General features: G+C 42.7%; 1 protein-coding gene across 3 annotated transcripts in view; it reads right to left on the reverse strand.

The window, feature by feature from the left end:
• The window catches only part of zbtb46 (zinc finger and BTB domain containing 46), a 72,304-nt gene extending 59,654 nt beyond the window's left edge, over positions 1-12,650 (reverse strand). Inside the window, exon 1 of one of the 3 annotated variants that reach the window (XM_034695880.1) lies at positions 12,331-12,650. The gene's annotated coding sequence lies outside the window, so the exon portion shown is untranslated. The remainder of the gene's footprint in view (positions 1-12,330) is intronic. The other 2 variants (XM_034695881.1, XM_034695879.1) reach the window with 2 other exon arrangements.
• Between the last annotated feature and the right edge of the window lie 1,414 nt (positions 12,651-14,064).

Consider the following 14,064-nt stretch of genomic DNA (forward strand, 5'->3'; position numbering starts at 1 on the left):
CCAGAAGTTGAGATAAGTTCATGTGTGAATGCAGCCGGTAAAAGCATGGGTGGGGTGGATGACGTTTGAATTGTGCAACCTGTGTGTGATCTTTGCGCACATAATGAAGCTGCAACAAAACTCTTTTCAGACAGCCAGTTTGTTCTTTCCACGCCTTCATTAAAACTGGGAATACGTCTGTTTTACACAAAGTATATAAATACATAAAGGCAAGCATGATAACATAGTTTCAGTCTGTGCTTCGCCAGCCATCTTGGATGTCTTGTACATTACATAACGACTTCCCCTTCTCATCATCATCATTTTTAAGCCATGTCTTGCCTCCTGAGAACACCACACCATCCCTAAGGGAAACCTCATGCTGTGGGGAACATGTGACTAACCACTTTGGAAACTTTCAGGGGGAGGCTGTCGAGAATTTATCTGGAACTGGGCATCAGGAATAGTTTTCACAAAACTTTACATCCCTGGACGTTGTGATGTTAGACTTTGCAAACAGTTTAGTTGAGGTTGACTCAGGGCTCTGTACAGTCAGGCAAATTCTATTGCACTAACCATTCCTTTTTCATGTAGAGGAGGAAAAGATGCAGTCAAAACTGTTGCCACAAAAAAATGTAACTAACTTGACACCCATTATGAAAGTGACAGACATGCTATGGAATGAAGACGAGACAGTCCATATCATTTCGTTCATCATTTTCTATGCAATAAGGATTCTACCAGACACTTGAGTGGACTTTTCGAATGTACCAAATTCAAGTTTGACCTTCAAATTCATCACTTTGTTACACGCACAATAAAACGTAGTCTTTCTTGGAATTTCAACTGTAACATCTCAATTTTGGTCATTTGGCTCAAAACTCCCTGTTTTGAGAGTCACCACATCAATAGCTTTGCAGCAAAAGTGCTGATGACAAAGTAAGACTGTTGAAGCAGTTCAAAACTCATCTAACACCCACCCTGATCTGTAGCTCTGCCAGCGAACCGCTCTATCTGTGTTTGTGTAATTGCGTGTCGTTCTCCAGACCCTTCCATAGGTCTTAACACAAAAAAACCTGTCGCGGGGAAAAAATAATAATAATAATAAAAAATAAAACAACCTGTCACGACTCAGCTAGACACGACTGTACATGAGTGTACCACACAGAATGCAGGCAGTCTGTTCCCGAGCTGTTAGAAGAGTCACTGCAGCCACCAACTACAAAGGTCTCAGACAAGAACACACACAAAAACACGCAAGAGCGGATTTATAGAGCAAGTGAACAGTATGGAAGAAATAACACACACACACACACACGCTCACCAGGAGGAGGAGAATGTACAGAAATGAACATATGGCACAACAATATCATGCCTTAAGGAATAAACTTCTGAAACGTCTGAGGCTGAAATCTAATTGTTGTTTGTTAAAATGTGTGGTTTCTGAATGACTGAATGCTGGTGACTCACTGCTGGTGGCCAGTCGCTATCTGGTGCCGAGGCGGGTGTCCAGAGAGAGAGAGAGAGAAAGAGAGAGAGAGTGTTTCTGTGTGTGTATGGGTAACTTGGTGTGACTGTCGCTCTGTCAGACTGCAAACAGAGGCATCTTTCTCAAATCCACACTGGGCCGCAGCTTACAATGAGCTCATGCAAAGAAGGGAGCAAAAAAGGCCGCAGATTAAGTGTGTACTCACAAGGACAACAGGCACGCCCTCCACCCCCCCTGAGCAAATATTAAAAGAGACTTCACTCCCGGCTAATCTAATTCACAAACACTCCAGAGCACACGCAAACAAGAAAAACACATCATTTTACTAGATTAACTTAGCCCTCAACATGCAACATTCACTTAGAAGTTCCTAGCTAACGTTCCCACAGACGGCCGTACAAAAACCGAGCAGCTCAGTGATTTACATTTAGATAGAGATGTGTTTATAAAAACACATTTGTAATAATAGCCCGGGGCTGTGTTGTCACTCATCAAGCTGATCAAAAAGCAGCTACTATACAACACTGATGAATCTCTGAGCGCTTTTGCGAATCTGTCCTTCAACAGTCAAAGGGGAAAAAAAAAGGAGGTGAGATAAAGGGAGAGGAATCAAGGGGAGAGGAGAGGAGCGGCTAAATATAGAGAAAGACTCACATTTTGGAGTCAGAAAAGAGACGGTGAAGGATAAGGAAAGGGAGAGGAGAAGAGAAGGAGGAAACAGAAGAAGGAAAAGATGGGGAGAAAATCAGATAGACAGAGGAGAAGTACTGTAGAGTTGGAGGAAAGAGGAAGCGTCACGATCAATGTTTGCACAGCCTTGCAGGGTTTCTCGTCTACAGTAGGGCTGCTTATAGTGGACTACCAGAGAACTGGACTTTGAGGACACTCAATTTCGCCTGTGATACTTGAGAGTTCAATAGACAGTGCAGTGTATCACCACGGACGTTCATCAATATGTAGTGTCGATACTAAAGCACTGCCCCTTCAGTGATCTCCTCTACACAGGCTGGCTGCTGGGTAAATTCTCATAGTTACCAGAGAAAAAGCAAAGTGATTTAAATTTTTTGTCTTCCTTTGACTGTGTTCTCTGTGGTGATTGGCTCCTCAGGGGTTTAATGCTCTCCAAAGTGGCTTAAAACCCTTCCCTCCCTCTCGGGGGAAAAAGTTTTCAGCTGAAATGTAAATCCTGAAAACATTTACTCTTCTTATGCAGTTTGGTACGGGCGGTGATGTCGCTTGAGGCCACAACGTCCAGCCATGATTGACGAAGAGCGAGGTTTGACCAGACAAATGCCTCACCTAGATCCTCCTGTCTCTCCTCTTCTGTCACCCCCCACACCCACACCCCCCACCTGCATCCTTATCTGTCTGTCTTTTCACTCACAGTGTGTTTACTCCAACTTGGTTTGACGTTTGACTGTCACCTGTTGCTTAACATGTACGACTGGCATGGCTCGCAGGCTTTGGACCTACTGATGCCCCCTCCCCTACCAACATGACAGCAATGCAAAGAGCTGCTAGAGACACAAAGATAGACACAAAGACCAAGAGAGAAACAAAAGGACCCACTGTGTAAACTCTTATGATCATCGCTTAGGACAACACCCACCTTGGAAACTTAATTTGAAGTTACACATTCCCACATTGTGAGGCAGCGCCAGTATCAGGTGTCCTGTCCAAACCAACAACCCACCAATCAAAACACCCCTTACCCCCCCCCCTCTTTCATGACACCAGCGCTCACACCAAAACAACTAGGAGAGTTGGGGGGAGGAGGTGAGATAGAAGACATCAGGGAGGGATGGGTGCGGGGGTGAGAAAGTGAGAGTAAAAAAAAAAAAGAAAAAAAAAGAAAGGGGAGAGAAAGAGAAAGAGCTAGTAGAGACAAAGGCTGAGAGGAAGACAATGAGCAGAAAAAGTGAAAGAGAGAGGGGAAAAAAGAAAATAAAGAGGACAATATGAGCACCGTGAGCTTACCATGCACATTCACAGAGCAAGGAACAAAAAGACGGCAGCAGTGAGACTTCCACGTAAATGCACATTTCCGTTTGTGTTGAAAAAAAGCAGCGAAAAAGGCTGTTGTTGGAGTTTGCCCCACGCCACTGAAAAGGGGATGTGAACCTACTCACTTCTGTTCACCTAGTTTGTTCGAAAAAGGGAAGTTTACCGACACAGGAGAGCTCAGGGATTGTCCCCTTTAATTGAACATAATAGCACAAAAAGGGTTCTGTTTTTACAGAGCTGAAAAAGCTGCAAGTCAAAATGAAACCCTGGTTCCCCTTTGAGACGTCACACTCGGACCTAAAGAGAGCAGTTATTACAACTTTTCAGTTCACCTCAGGTCCAAATAATGCTTGTATTTAAACTGAACATGGGCATGGAGTCATTAGTTGATAAGGGAATGTTTGAGTATGAACGAGGGTCAGGGGGAAGGATAAATATGAGAAAGAGAACAGGGAGAGGGTTAAAAAAAGGAGAAAGGGAGTAGAGGATGGGTAAAAATGAGAAATGGAGTAGGGGAGGCCACAGGAGGCACCTGGCCCACTTACAGCAGAGGAGGGGGTGGTGGAGGAGGAGAAAGAGGAGGAGGAGGAGAGGTGGAAGATTAAGAAGTGGGAGGGGGAAAGAAAAGGAGAAGGTGGAGGAGGAAGAAGAAGAGGGAGAGATGGCAGCTGGGACAGAGCAGAGGGCAAAGGGAGGACGGGGCAAAGGAGCGGGGAAAGGAAGTGAGACGAGGACGGAGGAAGAAAATTTAAAAAAGATGTAATAATGGGAAGGGGGAGGTGAGCAAGAGAGAGAGAGGAGGTGGGGGCTTGAGAAGAAGAGTGGCCGTGTGATGCTGAGAATGGAGGTGGTGTATGAATGTGCGTGCGCTTTTCTGTGAGTGTGTATGTGTGTGAGTGGGTGTCTAAAATTATGACGAAAAACTAACACCTCAACCCAAAGTATGAATAAGCGACCACAACAGGCCAATGTAGGTTCAATCTCTTCTCTACCGCCTGCCTATAGCACTAATATCCCACTAATACCACCCACAGTCCGCGCTCCACCTCACATCAATGAATATTTCATGTCCTGATGGCACTTTTAAAGCAAAAACTAATTAGCAAATCCAAGTTGATCTGGCATTAGTCATATCAGGCCAATTAAAAGCCCAGTCCTACTGTACATGTTAATGGCAGCGAAGTGGAATAATTGTATGTTGAGCAGGGGAGAGAATGTTAAACAGGCCTTGTTAGCAGCACTTTAGCACTCTAGCCAGAGTCCATGGCTGGATTACAAAACTCTACAAAGCTGGATCTTTTTTTTTTCACACCACACACACACTAAAAGAGAGGCACACACGCACACACATCTTTAAAAGCGCCAAACGAAAACTCTATCCATTAATTAGAGTGTCACCATCAATTCCACAGGGTCAGGTCTGATACTTATAGCTAAAGAAGAGAAATATTTCCAGGGAAAATGATGGTTTTATGCCTCAGTAATAATATTAAACAGGGATCCGAATATTGTCAGAGGCTCACAGGTCAGATGTTGTGCAGTGTCGGTGGGGGGAAAAAACATTTTTATTCCTGCGGTCAGCACCAGTCAGCATAAGGTTGTTGAGAGACAGCATTGTGTGGTTTTGGAGAAGAGAAAGGTGTCGCTTTGTATTCGAGTCTTTCCGACCTTCCCTCTGTGTGTTTTTTTTACTGAGAGTTTAGATTGAGACAGACAGCACTGACACACACAGACTAAACTGTGCAGCAAAAAAAAAAAAAAAAAACCCGCGACAGAATAACAAGGGCTGGAACTCTTTTTCGGAGTGGATGTCTGTTTCATCACCCCCTTCTCCTCCTTCTTGTTCTTCTCCCTTCTCCTCCTTCCTCTCCCTCTCTCACCTGAGCTTTGATATGGAAATCTCTCACCAGCCACAGCCCGAGGCTAGTTGACTGTTTCCAAAGATGTATTTGCTCAAAGCCGCTCAATTGCTCATCAAATGCTCACACTGTGGGTATGAAAGACAAACTCTTTCACTGGGAAAATAACAACTAACAACCACGTTCTTATACGGGGCTTTCAGGAGTCTGCAAACACCAAAATTCAACAAAGAGGCTTTTCAATACCAGTACCTTCAAGTTCTTAATAGCTTAAATTAAATGTGTCAAAAAAAGATGGTGACATTCTGCAGAGGATGCTAACTTGTCAATGGATCACTTGGAGTGGGTGCGTGTTTGTGTTAACAGTTCTTAGCCACTCATTTACTAGTCCAGCGCTGCAAGGTTATGATACAGCACTAAGGATAACGATTTTAAAAGAAGTACGCTATCATTAAACTAAATTCAACTGAAAAAAGAACACTGGGGTTGTATTCAAAAAGGCACAGGCAATACTTTGTCCTGAGGAAACTGAGATCGTTCGACATGAGCAAGAACTTCTTTATGTGTTTTATCAGGGAGTCCTGGCTAGTGTCCTCTTTTATGCTGTGCTTTGCCGGGGGGGAGGCATTTGTTTCGATAACAAAAAAGAATCAATAAGCTGATCAGAAAGGCTGGCTCTGTAATTGGCATTACCCCTGACTCTCTTGAGGTTACCTTGGAGAGGAGAACAAGGACTAAATTAAAACTGTTCTGATCTTCGAAGGCGATCCTCTGCACAGAGTCTTTAATGGACTCAGAAGCTCCTTCATTGAGCGACTGGTGATGCTGCAGTGCTCCACTGAACGTCATAGAAGGTCCATTGTTCCTGCAGCAGTCAGATTTTTTAATGAACACCTGTAGTTATGGATCTGACTCATGACTGTTAATTATGCCTCAAATGGTGTGACTGTGTTAGTTATTTACTTGTCGTGTTTTGTGACTGTATTGTTCTTATTGTTTGTTGATTCTGTGAACAGACCCTTGTGGCACATGAGTTTCCCCCCACAGGGGATTATAAAGTTCTCTAAAATAATCTAATCTAAATCAAAGACAAGACAACGATTCTCTCAAGATTTGGAAAGATGTGAACATTTTTGGAATAACTCAGAGTCTGCTCAGAAGACAAAATATTTAGTCGGCTCTTGGTAAAAGAATGCAAATCATGAACAACAATCTGTTCCATGTCACCTCATTATCAGGGAGAGGCGATATCAGTGGTTGATGTTTAAAACAAGCTCATGTGTGAATCGTTGTCACGCTAATCTCAACTCTTCTAAATCATTTAAAAAGAGAAACGTTTTTTGACTTAGAAAAAATAGTTTCATTATATTCACTGTAGAAATACTAAAGTCTGAGTCACCTTAAACCAAAGGTGCATGATACACTGAAAACTGGAGGAGCTGATTTTGAAATCTTTTTAGGGACATTTTTGTCAAACATTTACACGAATCAGGGAGCTCATTATTAGATAATCAAATTTCCATCCCTTCTTTTGTTCTTTATTTAAACTTTGCTGAAAAAACAAAGTGTGCATGGTTTCTATCTGGCATGCATTACCTGACATGCAAAACAACTGCCGTCATCACTTCACTTGTTGCAATATTTGTTTTGACAGCATCTGAACTGGTGAAAACAGTCAGTATATGAAGCCAACAATTAGGAATGCCTGGAGGAGGGAAAAAAAGGAAAGAGACCGGGGACTTCTCAGACCGGCCTTGACGGTAGTCATTGGGTGGAATTGATAACTGATGTCAGAGAATGTCATAAATTCCTGAAAATAACTCATGATGCTGGTAAGCATTGTGTGATCATGAGGCTCTGCTTGGAAAGAGACGATCTGCCCCGCATTCCTAAATAAAAGAAAAAAACACACCTGATGAAAGCACACAAACTGAAATCCCTCATCTGTTTGCTCAGGAATGTGTGATCCAAAAAGGTGTTTTGCAATATCAACAACTCCAAAGAAAATTCCAACATCTTGCTATTTTCACACGAACAAGCTCCCCTATCTATTGATTATTTTTTGGCAATTAGAAAATGATCGTTTTTTGCTCCTGGACTTTTCATACTTGCTCGTGGATTATAAAAATTAGAATTAAAACTGCAATTCACCTTCCAATTATAATTCAGTGACAAAAGAACAAAAAGGAACAAGAGAGCTTATTGCTTTCATTGACATCCTACCCAGTGAGCACGCGCGCACACACACACACACACACACACACACACACACACACACACACACACACACACCTACATGGCTATGAAATATTAACACCTATGTGAAAAGACAAGTGGGTGTGTGTATGTGTGTGCAGAGTGGGGATGGCTTAAACTCACCTGTTCTCTCTGCTGGGGGGAGGATGAGCATGTCAGATAGGTGGATAGGGAAGACAGCTGTTACACACACACACTAACACGCACACAAACATCCCCCAAAGCATCCGTGTAACCCCGTGGGGATTAAGAACACCTGTATTCAGCACTGCACAATGAGCTATAGAAGCAGTTCGGCTTAAAGGCCTTGGGAGTTATTAGGGGATGGGGGATGTTGGGCAATAATGGGGGATGGTGGCTGGTTTAGATGCAGGAGGTTAATATGTGTGTATGTGTGTGTGTCTGTGTTATCAAGAAATCCGATGTGAGAATGTTAATATTCACAATGTGAAAACAGTTGTTAGAAAACTCCGGAGAGAGGTGTCATGTGAGATGTGTATATGTGAGTGTAAACGGTTCATTTTGCAGCGTGTTAGCCAAACAGGTGTTCCCATTAACAAGTGAGCTCCGAGGGGGGAACAGGACGAGGGAACTGGCAGAGAGTGAGAGAGGCACAGAGATGAATGGAGTACAAGGATGCTAACAAGCTCTTTCATCCATTTCTGGGGAAGGTACACAAGACTATGAGTGCACTTTACAGTTTATTGTCCTGTTGTTTTCATATTTGATTATCACAATATTTCCATCTGACTTGGATCTTTGCCATGTAATATTTAAAGCTTCTGTGAGAAACTTCATGTTTGTGTTGATTTTGGCACCTCCTCTGGCCAAACTGGCACCTCTTATAACTTTATTGATTTTGTCCTGAGCTTGTGTCAGTTGTGTTTTCTTATGAAAAATCTCATCCGTTTTATGTCTTTTATCAATCAAACACTGCTGTGGGAAATGTAAACAAATACTTTTGACAGCATGTAATCAATCACTTCACCTGACACCTACCCTAACCTTAGGCTTTAAAATAAAAATTGGAATGACATATCTTTCTAAACATGGTCTCATTCGCTTTTGTTGCTCATAAAGAGGTAACAATATTCAGATCTGTCTTTTTAAAATCAGCTAAACGTTCCTCACAGGAGCTTTAAAATACGAAGACCGCACGCAAATACATTGTGCACACAAACAGGCAGCCAAGCTCTTTGATGGCAGCTGTGTTTAACTTTCTAAACCTTGCTGTTTGATTATTATTTCTAAAAAGGGAGTAAATGATGGGAAGAATGAGGAGCCAGAGGTCTGAAATTACAATTTCTTACAAAGCTATGAGTTCAAAATGTGCCTTTAAATTCTTACAAAATAATGGTTTTGTTATTTCATTGGACCTAATGTCATAATAGGCACCTTTCCATTCAGTATGTCTTCCCTACATGGCCTTTACTGAAACACACTGAGCTAAAACTACAGAGAATTTAATTTATATATATGTAAACATAATACATAATATGAATATTCTCATACATTCTTTGTATTATTTTTAAATTAATGATTAAAAGATGCACTGAGGTTGTGAATGGGCTGACAGAGGACCTGTAGGCTTTCAGTGGAATAGGTTTGACCTAAACAGAACAGTATCACAACATTGCATCGCAGAGACATGCCTACACACTTTCATAGAATCAAATATAGAAATCTACATCCCCCTTATACTGAAAAAATGTTGGATAACAAAAAACTTCATATATGTACAAAGATCGTGACTTCACACCCTTCTGTTAGAAAGTTTATCGAAACTATTCCAACAATAATCCGACAAAGATCCAGGCTGGATCGATCATTTTTTTGTGGCAAAGAGTGAGATACAAGCTTTCCTTTTTTCATTGATTATTTTTTTTTATAAACACACACACGCATATATATGTTTTTGAGGGGGGTTGTGTGCGATATCTCCTGGGTGTGCGTAGTCGAAGCAGACTAAACTTCTACCACACAGTTCAGCCCACAACCTGCATGGGAGCACTGAGCACCACCTACATACCAGCAGGCTTACACACACGCACACACACCCACACACACACAATATAACACGCACACAGCTACAACGCAAGTGTCACGAGCTTCAAACCCGATCACCACCCAAACCAAACCTCTAGTTTTCTGCCCTCTTTTCACACCCTTCAGTCTGACACCTTCAAACCCTGTCAGCATTACGCAGATGATTTTAATGGTGACTTTCCCCAACAAAATCCCATGCAACTTTGGCTTCAAACTGAGAGGTAAATGTTACTCCCTAATCGTGTTTAATCAGTTCTCTAACTCCATTCATGAGAGAGAACACAAGTGCATCAAATCCTCCTTTTCCAATCCTACAAGCACATGCACTGCTATATTTTTTCCATCTTTCAGCCGTTCTCGCCTACACTCCTCCTCCACTCATCCTCGTAGCTGTTGTCTTGGTCTGTATTACATTTTCCTTGTGGAACACACAGATGGAGAAGGTGCAGACACATAAATTTACAGTGAAAACACACTCATGCGCACGCTATGTCCACTGCTTTTAAATACTATGTAGTCCCTCTTGCACAGAGAGCAGCGTCAGAGAGGAAACAAAGCAATCCTCGGACACAAAGCATTCAGGGACAAGTCTATGCCAAGATGCCAAGGCGTTGCTAGTAAGTTAATCAGTTTTAATGCTACTACAGATGAGAATTATTGATTTTAAAAGCAGAGATAGACTTTTTAATCTTCTGCTCAGGATGGCGTACTGAATAAAGGAGCCACAAACAAACATGCGCACAGACCTGCAATAATGAGTAACAAAATAAAAGACTTTGTGGGGGTTTATCATATCAAGAGCCAACCCTTAACTCTATTCGTCTCCTTGGACAAACAACCACACAAATCCAGGGAGGCCTAAGACTATTTGGAAAAATCAGTAGCTGTGCTCTTAATCCAGGGATCCATTTAGCCATTGTCAAACACAGGAAAATACTGTGATCTAATTGGATGTAGGCCTAACTCTTGGAAGCCAAAAGCCAAAGGGGGCTTGTTGGTAGGTTTCTGAGAAGTTCCTCAAACCATCAACTACAATACGGTGACGCATGTTTGCCAAAGTTTGCTTGGCACAAAAACTGCTCGCTTACAAGTCTACTGGTTCAAGATCTCTTCAAAATAAAGGATTAACATAAAACAAGGCAGATCAATTGAAACGCCTGAAAAAAGTTTGTCTCCAAAGTTTTTACCTTGTTCAAACTAAATGATTAGATCTAGTGTGACATGTAAAATCAGGCTGTTACTCTGTCTTTGGTTGTATAGCCACACCTGGCTGAAGGCTAGAGGTGCAGGAGGCAGTGTGCTGTATACATGGAGGTAGAGAAGTGGGTTTGTTCCCTCTCTCACATGGTAAGCATGGCAGAAAATGGTGGAAGACGGAACTGACCGGTTTGAGAGGGCAGAGATAGACAGCAGACACACATACACACACTCACACACACACACGCACACACACGCAGCTCTACAGAGACAGACAGAGAAGCGGTGAAGAAGAGTAGACGCTTCCAGCTTCAGTCGCCAATAATCAGCAAACACTTGACGCCACTTTTCAACTCTCAGTGATGATCAGCGGCTACAAAAATCACCATCTGCAAACCAACCCCTCTCCACCACCCCACTCTCCACCTCCTGTCTTCTTGTCTAGTGGTGGTGGTCGTGGTACTCTAGGGTTGGGTGTTGACGCAGCAGAAATTTCCAGCTGGAGAAATCCCCCTTTTGGAGGTTAATCGAGGGGAGAAGGGGGGGAGGAAGAGGGTTTAAGCCCTTGTCTTCCAGGCAACTGAGCGCTTTCATTTTGAATCCCCTCCAGACGGCTGCACAGAGGAGCATCACTCGTGTTTTATGTGGCACGATATCTGTCTGTGGATGATTTCCCCCCCAACAGCAGCAGATGTGGCAATACGGTTGTCATGCTGTTCAAAACTTTGCAGATTTTTCTAGGATGCGCTCGTTTTCATCAGCTGCTGCCTAACAGAGATGATTCATGTGTCTGAAAGTGTCACGTAAAAAAGCCTATACCTGCTTAGTTTGATTGAAATTTCTATAATTGTAAAGAGAATAAATGTGTGAAGATATAGGCTTTAAATTCGGAATATAGTAGTATACAGATTCCCAGCAAATTTAAAAGTATAAAGATAACTAAATATCAAATTATTTCAATCATAGAACTCTTTGGCTAGGCTACATGTTTGAAACACATGCCCAGACACATTAGAAAGTAGCGTTTTCACCGTTTTGAGAAAACTGTCTGTGCTCTATAATGTGTGAATATACAATGTGCGAATGACAGCTTCTCCCAATATCAGCACGCGCAACAGACAGCTGGCTGTCACGTATGGAACAGGTAGGCGGACTTTGAGACTGTCGCCTGCTCACTCGCTCGGCTATTTAGCTGTCAAAATACACTCACGCCGTGGCTAACATGATGCAAGTGACCTGAATTTAAAAAATAAAACAGACAAGACAGGCCTTCATACAGATATTCTCCCATGGTCAAAAATACAAATGACACGAGTTGCTTTGTGTCATGTCTCCAACCTGTACGACCACTAACTCAAAGCTCCGCGAGGCAACAAAACTAATTGTTGTCATGATTTAGCCTACGCATGGAAACCAAGCGATACACGAGCCGCTCCTGAATGAAACCTGTTCTCGTGAACGCGGGGCTCAGTGCTGATAACACAAGGAAGTCAGACATACCTGTTACCCCATGGGTCTGGGGTGGACGCGGTGTCGGTCCTTTGGAGTCCAATCTGCTTGTGACAGCCCGAGAGAAGAAAGGAGGAGGTGTCCAAAGCACCAGGTACTGTCCTTCCTCTCCTCTATGCTTTCTTGAAGTGTTTTCCCCTGTTTTCTCCCACTCCCCGCTCCTCTTCTTCCTCCACCAGCCCCTTTTTTTCTTCTCTTTTTCCCTCCCCTGCTTTTCCGTGTCTTGGTATCAGGAGCCTCCCCCTCCTCCTCCTCCTCCTCTTCCACTGTGCATGTCTATGTGTATCTCTCTCTCCGTCTCTCTCTATCTCACTCTCCCCCTACACACACACACACTCTCTCACTCTCCTCTCTCTCTCCTCCTCTCATCTCCGTCTCTCCTCTCTCTCTCTCTCTCCCCTCTCTCTCTCTCCTCTCTCTCTCTCTCTCTCTCTCGTCTCTCTCTCTCTCTCTCTCTCATCTCTCTCTCTTCGTGTCCCCGTATCTCCTCTCTCTCCGGCAGAGTCAGGAAATGAGACAACGAACGCACACACCGCGCGTATCCGCGCGTATCCATCTCATCTAGGACGAGTCCAGCTCATATCAGGACCACTCAGGCAAATTTTAATGGTAGTATTACTAAGAATAATATTTATAGTTCTAATAGTTAAATATTTAACATAAGCTTTTAAAATGTCTGTAATATGATGTAGGCTAGGGGGTTGCCATGAGTGCTCTCTGTGGTTCATGGGGGCTTCTGGCTCGTGCGTCTGTTGCCACAGGGCCCAGTAAGGACCAGGGTTTACTGTAACTGACCCCCTCTTGTGGCAACAACAAGAAAACACCAGACAGTCACACACAAAAAATGAAGTCTGACATTTACAGTTTGACACACTGTGCCTGGAAAACACCTTTGACAGCCATGTGATGTTACAGAATGCAGGGCAGTTTTTTTGTGGCAAAATTTTGGGGTAATTCCAACACAATCAGACCTCTCCCTTTCTCACAGTGTGGACTTTTCTTTTAACACTTGGTTAGGCAGGTACTATAAAGGGAAGAAATTGTATAAGGGACAGAAGAGAAAGAAGAAGTGGGAAGTGTGTACTTCACAGCTAGATAATGAGATAATAGTGTCTGTAACGCAATACACTTCCTGGTGTTAAATGTATGGGATTGCACCTGCTGGCTTAAAAAAAGAATCAGAATCACTTATGAACCAAATTCTCAGAGTTGGCAGAAGTTCTCAGGACCTTCATGTGTGTTCAAATCACACACTAACATAGCATTTCACAAATAAAAGACCGGCAGCCACTATCAGAACTGTTAGCAAATTGTACTATCTGTAAAAGCTAATTGGGATGCAAAATTACAGAAGTCCTAAGTAAACATGCATCCAGATATTTTATTTATCAGTTTTCTCTTGTTAACAAGTTAGTTTTAGTTATTATGTAAGGGATAAAGTATGGCTAGCAGGTTGTTATGGGAAAATAATCCTGACAGGGTGAGACAAGACCCCGTCGCAAAGCGTCTTGGGTCTTGTCTCACCCTGTCAGGATTATTTTCCCATAACAACCTACAAACCATAGTTTATCCCGCCTATTACCCGGCTACTAACTTAAAATACAAACACGTTGTCAAAAAACATTGATAAAAATATTATTTTATTGATTTAAAGTGATTTATGTACACAGTTTTTAAAAAATAGTCCCAGTGATTCCTCGTCAGGTAGCGTTCCATGGTGATGGA

This window comes from Notolabrus celidotus, chromosome 11, assembly GCF_009762535.1.
Source record: "Notolabrus celidotus isolate fNotCel1 chromosome 11, fNotCel1.pri, whole genome shotgun sequence".
Lineage (NCBI taxonomy): Eukaryota > Metazoa > Chordata > Actinopteri > Labriformes > Labridae > Notolabrus > Notolabrus celidotus.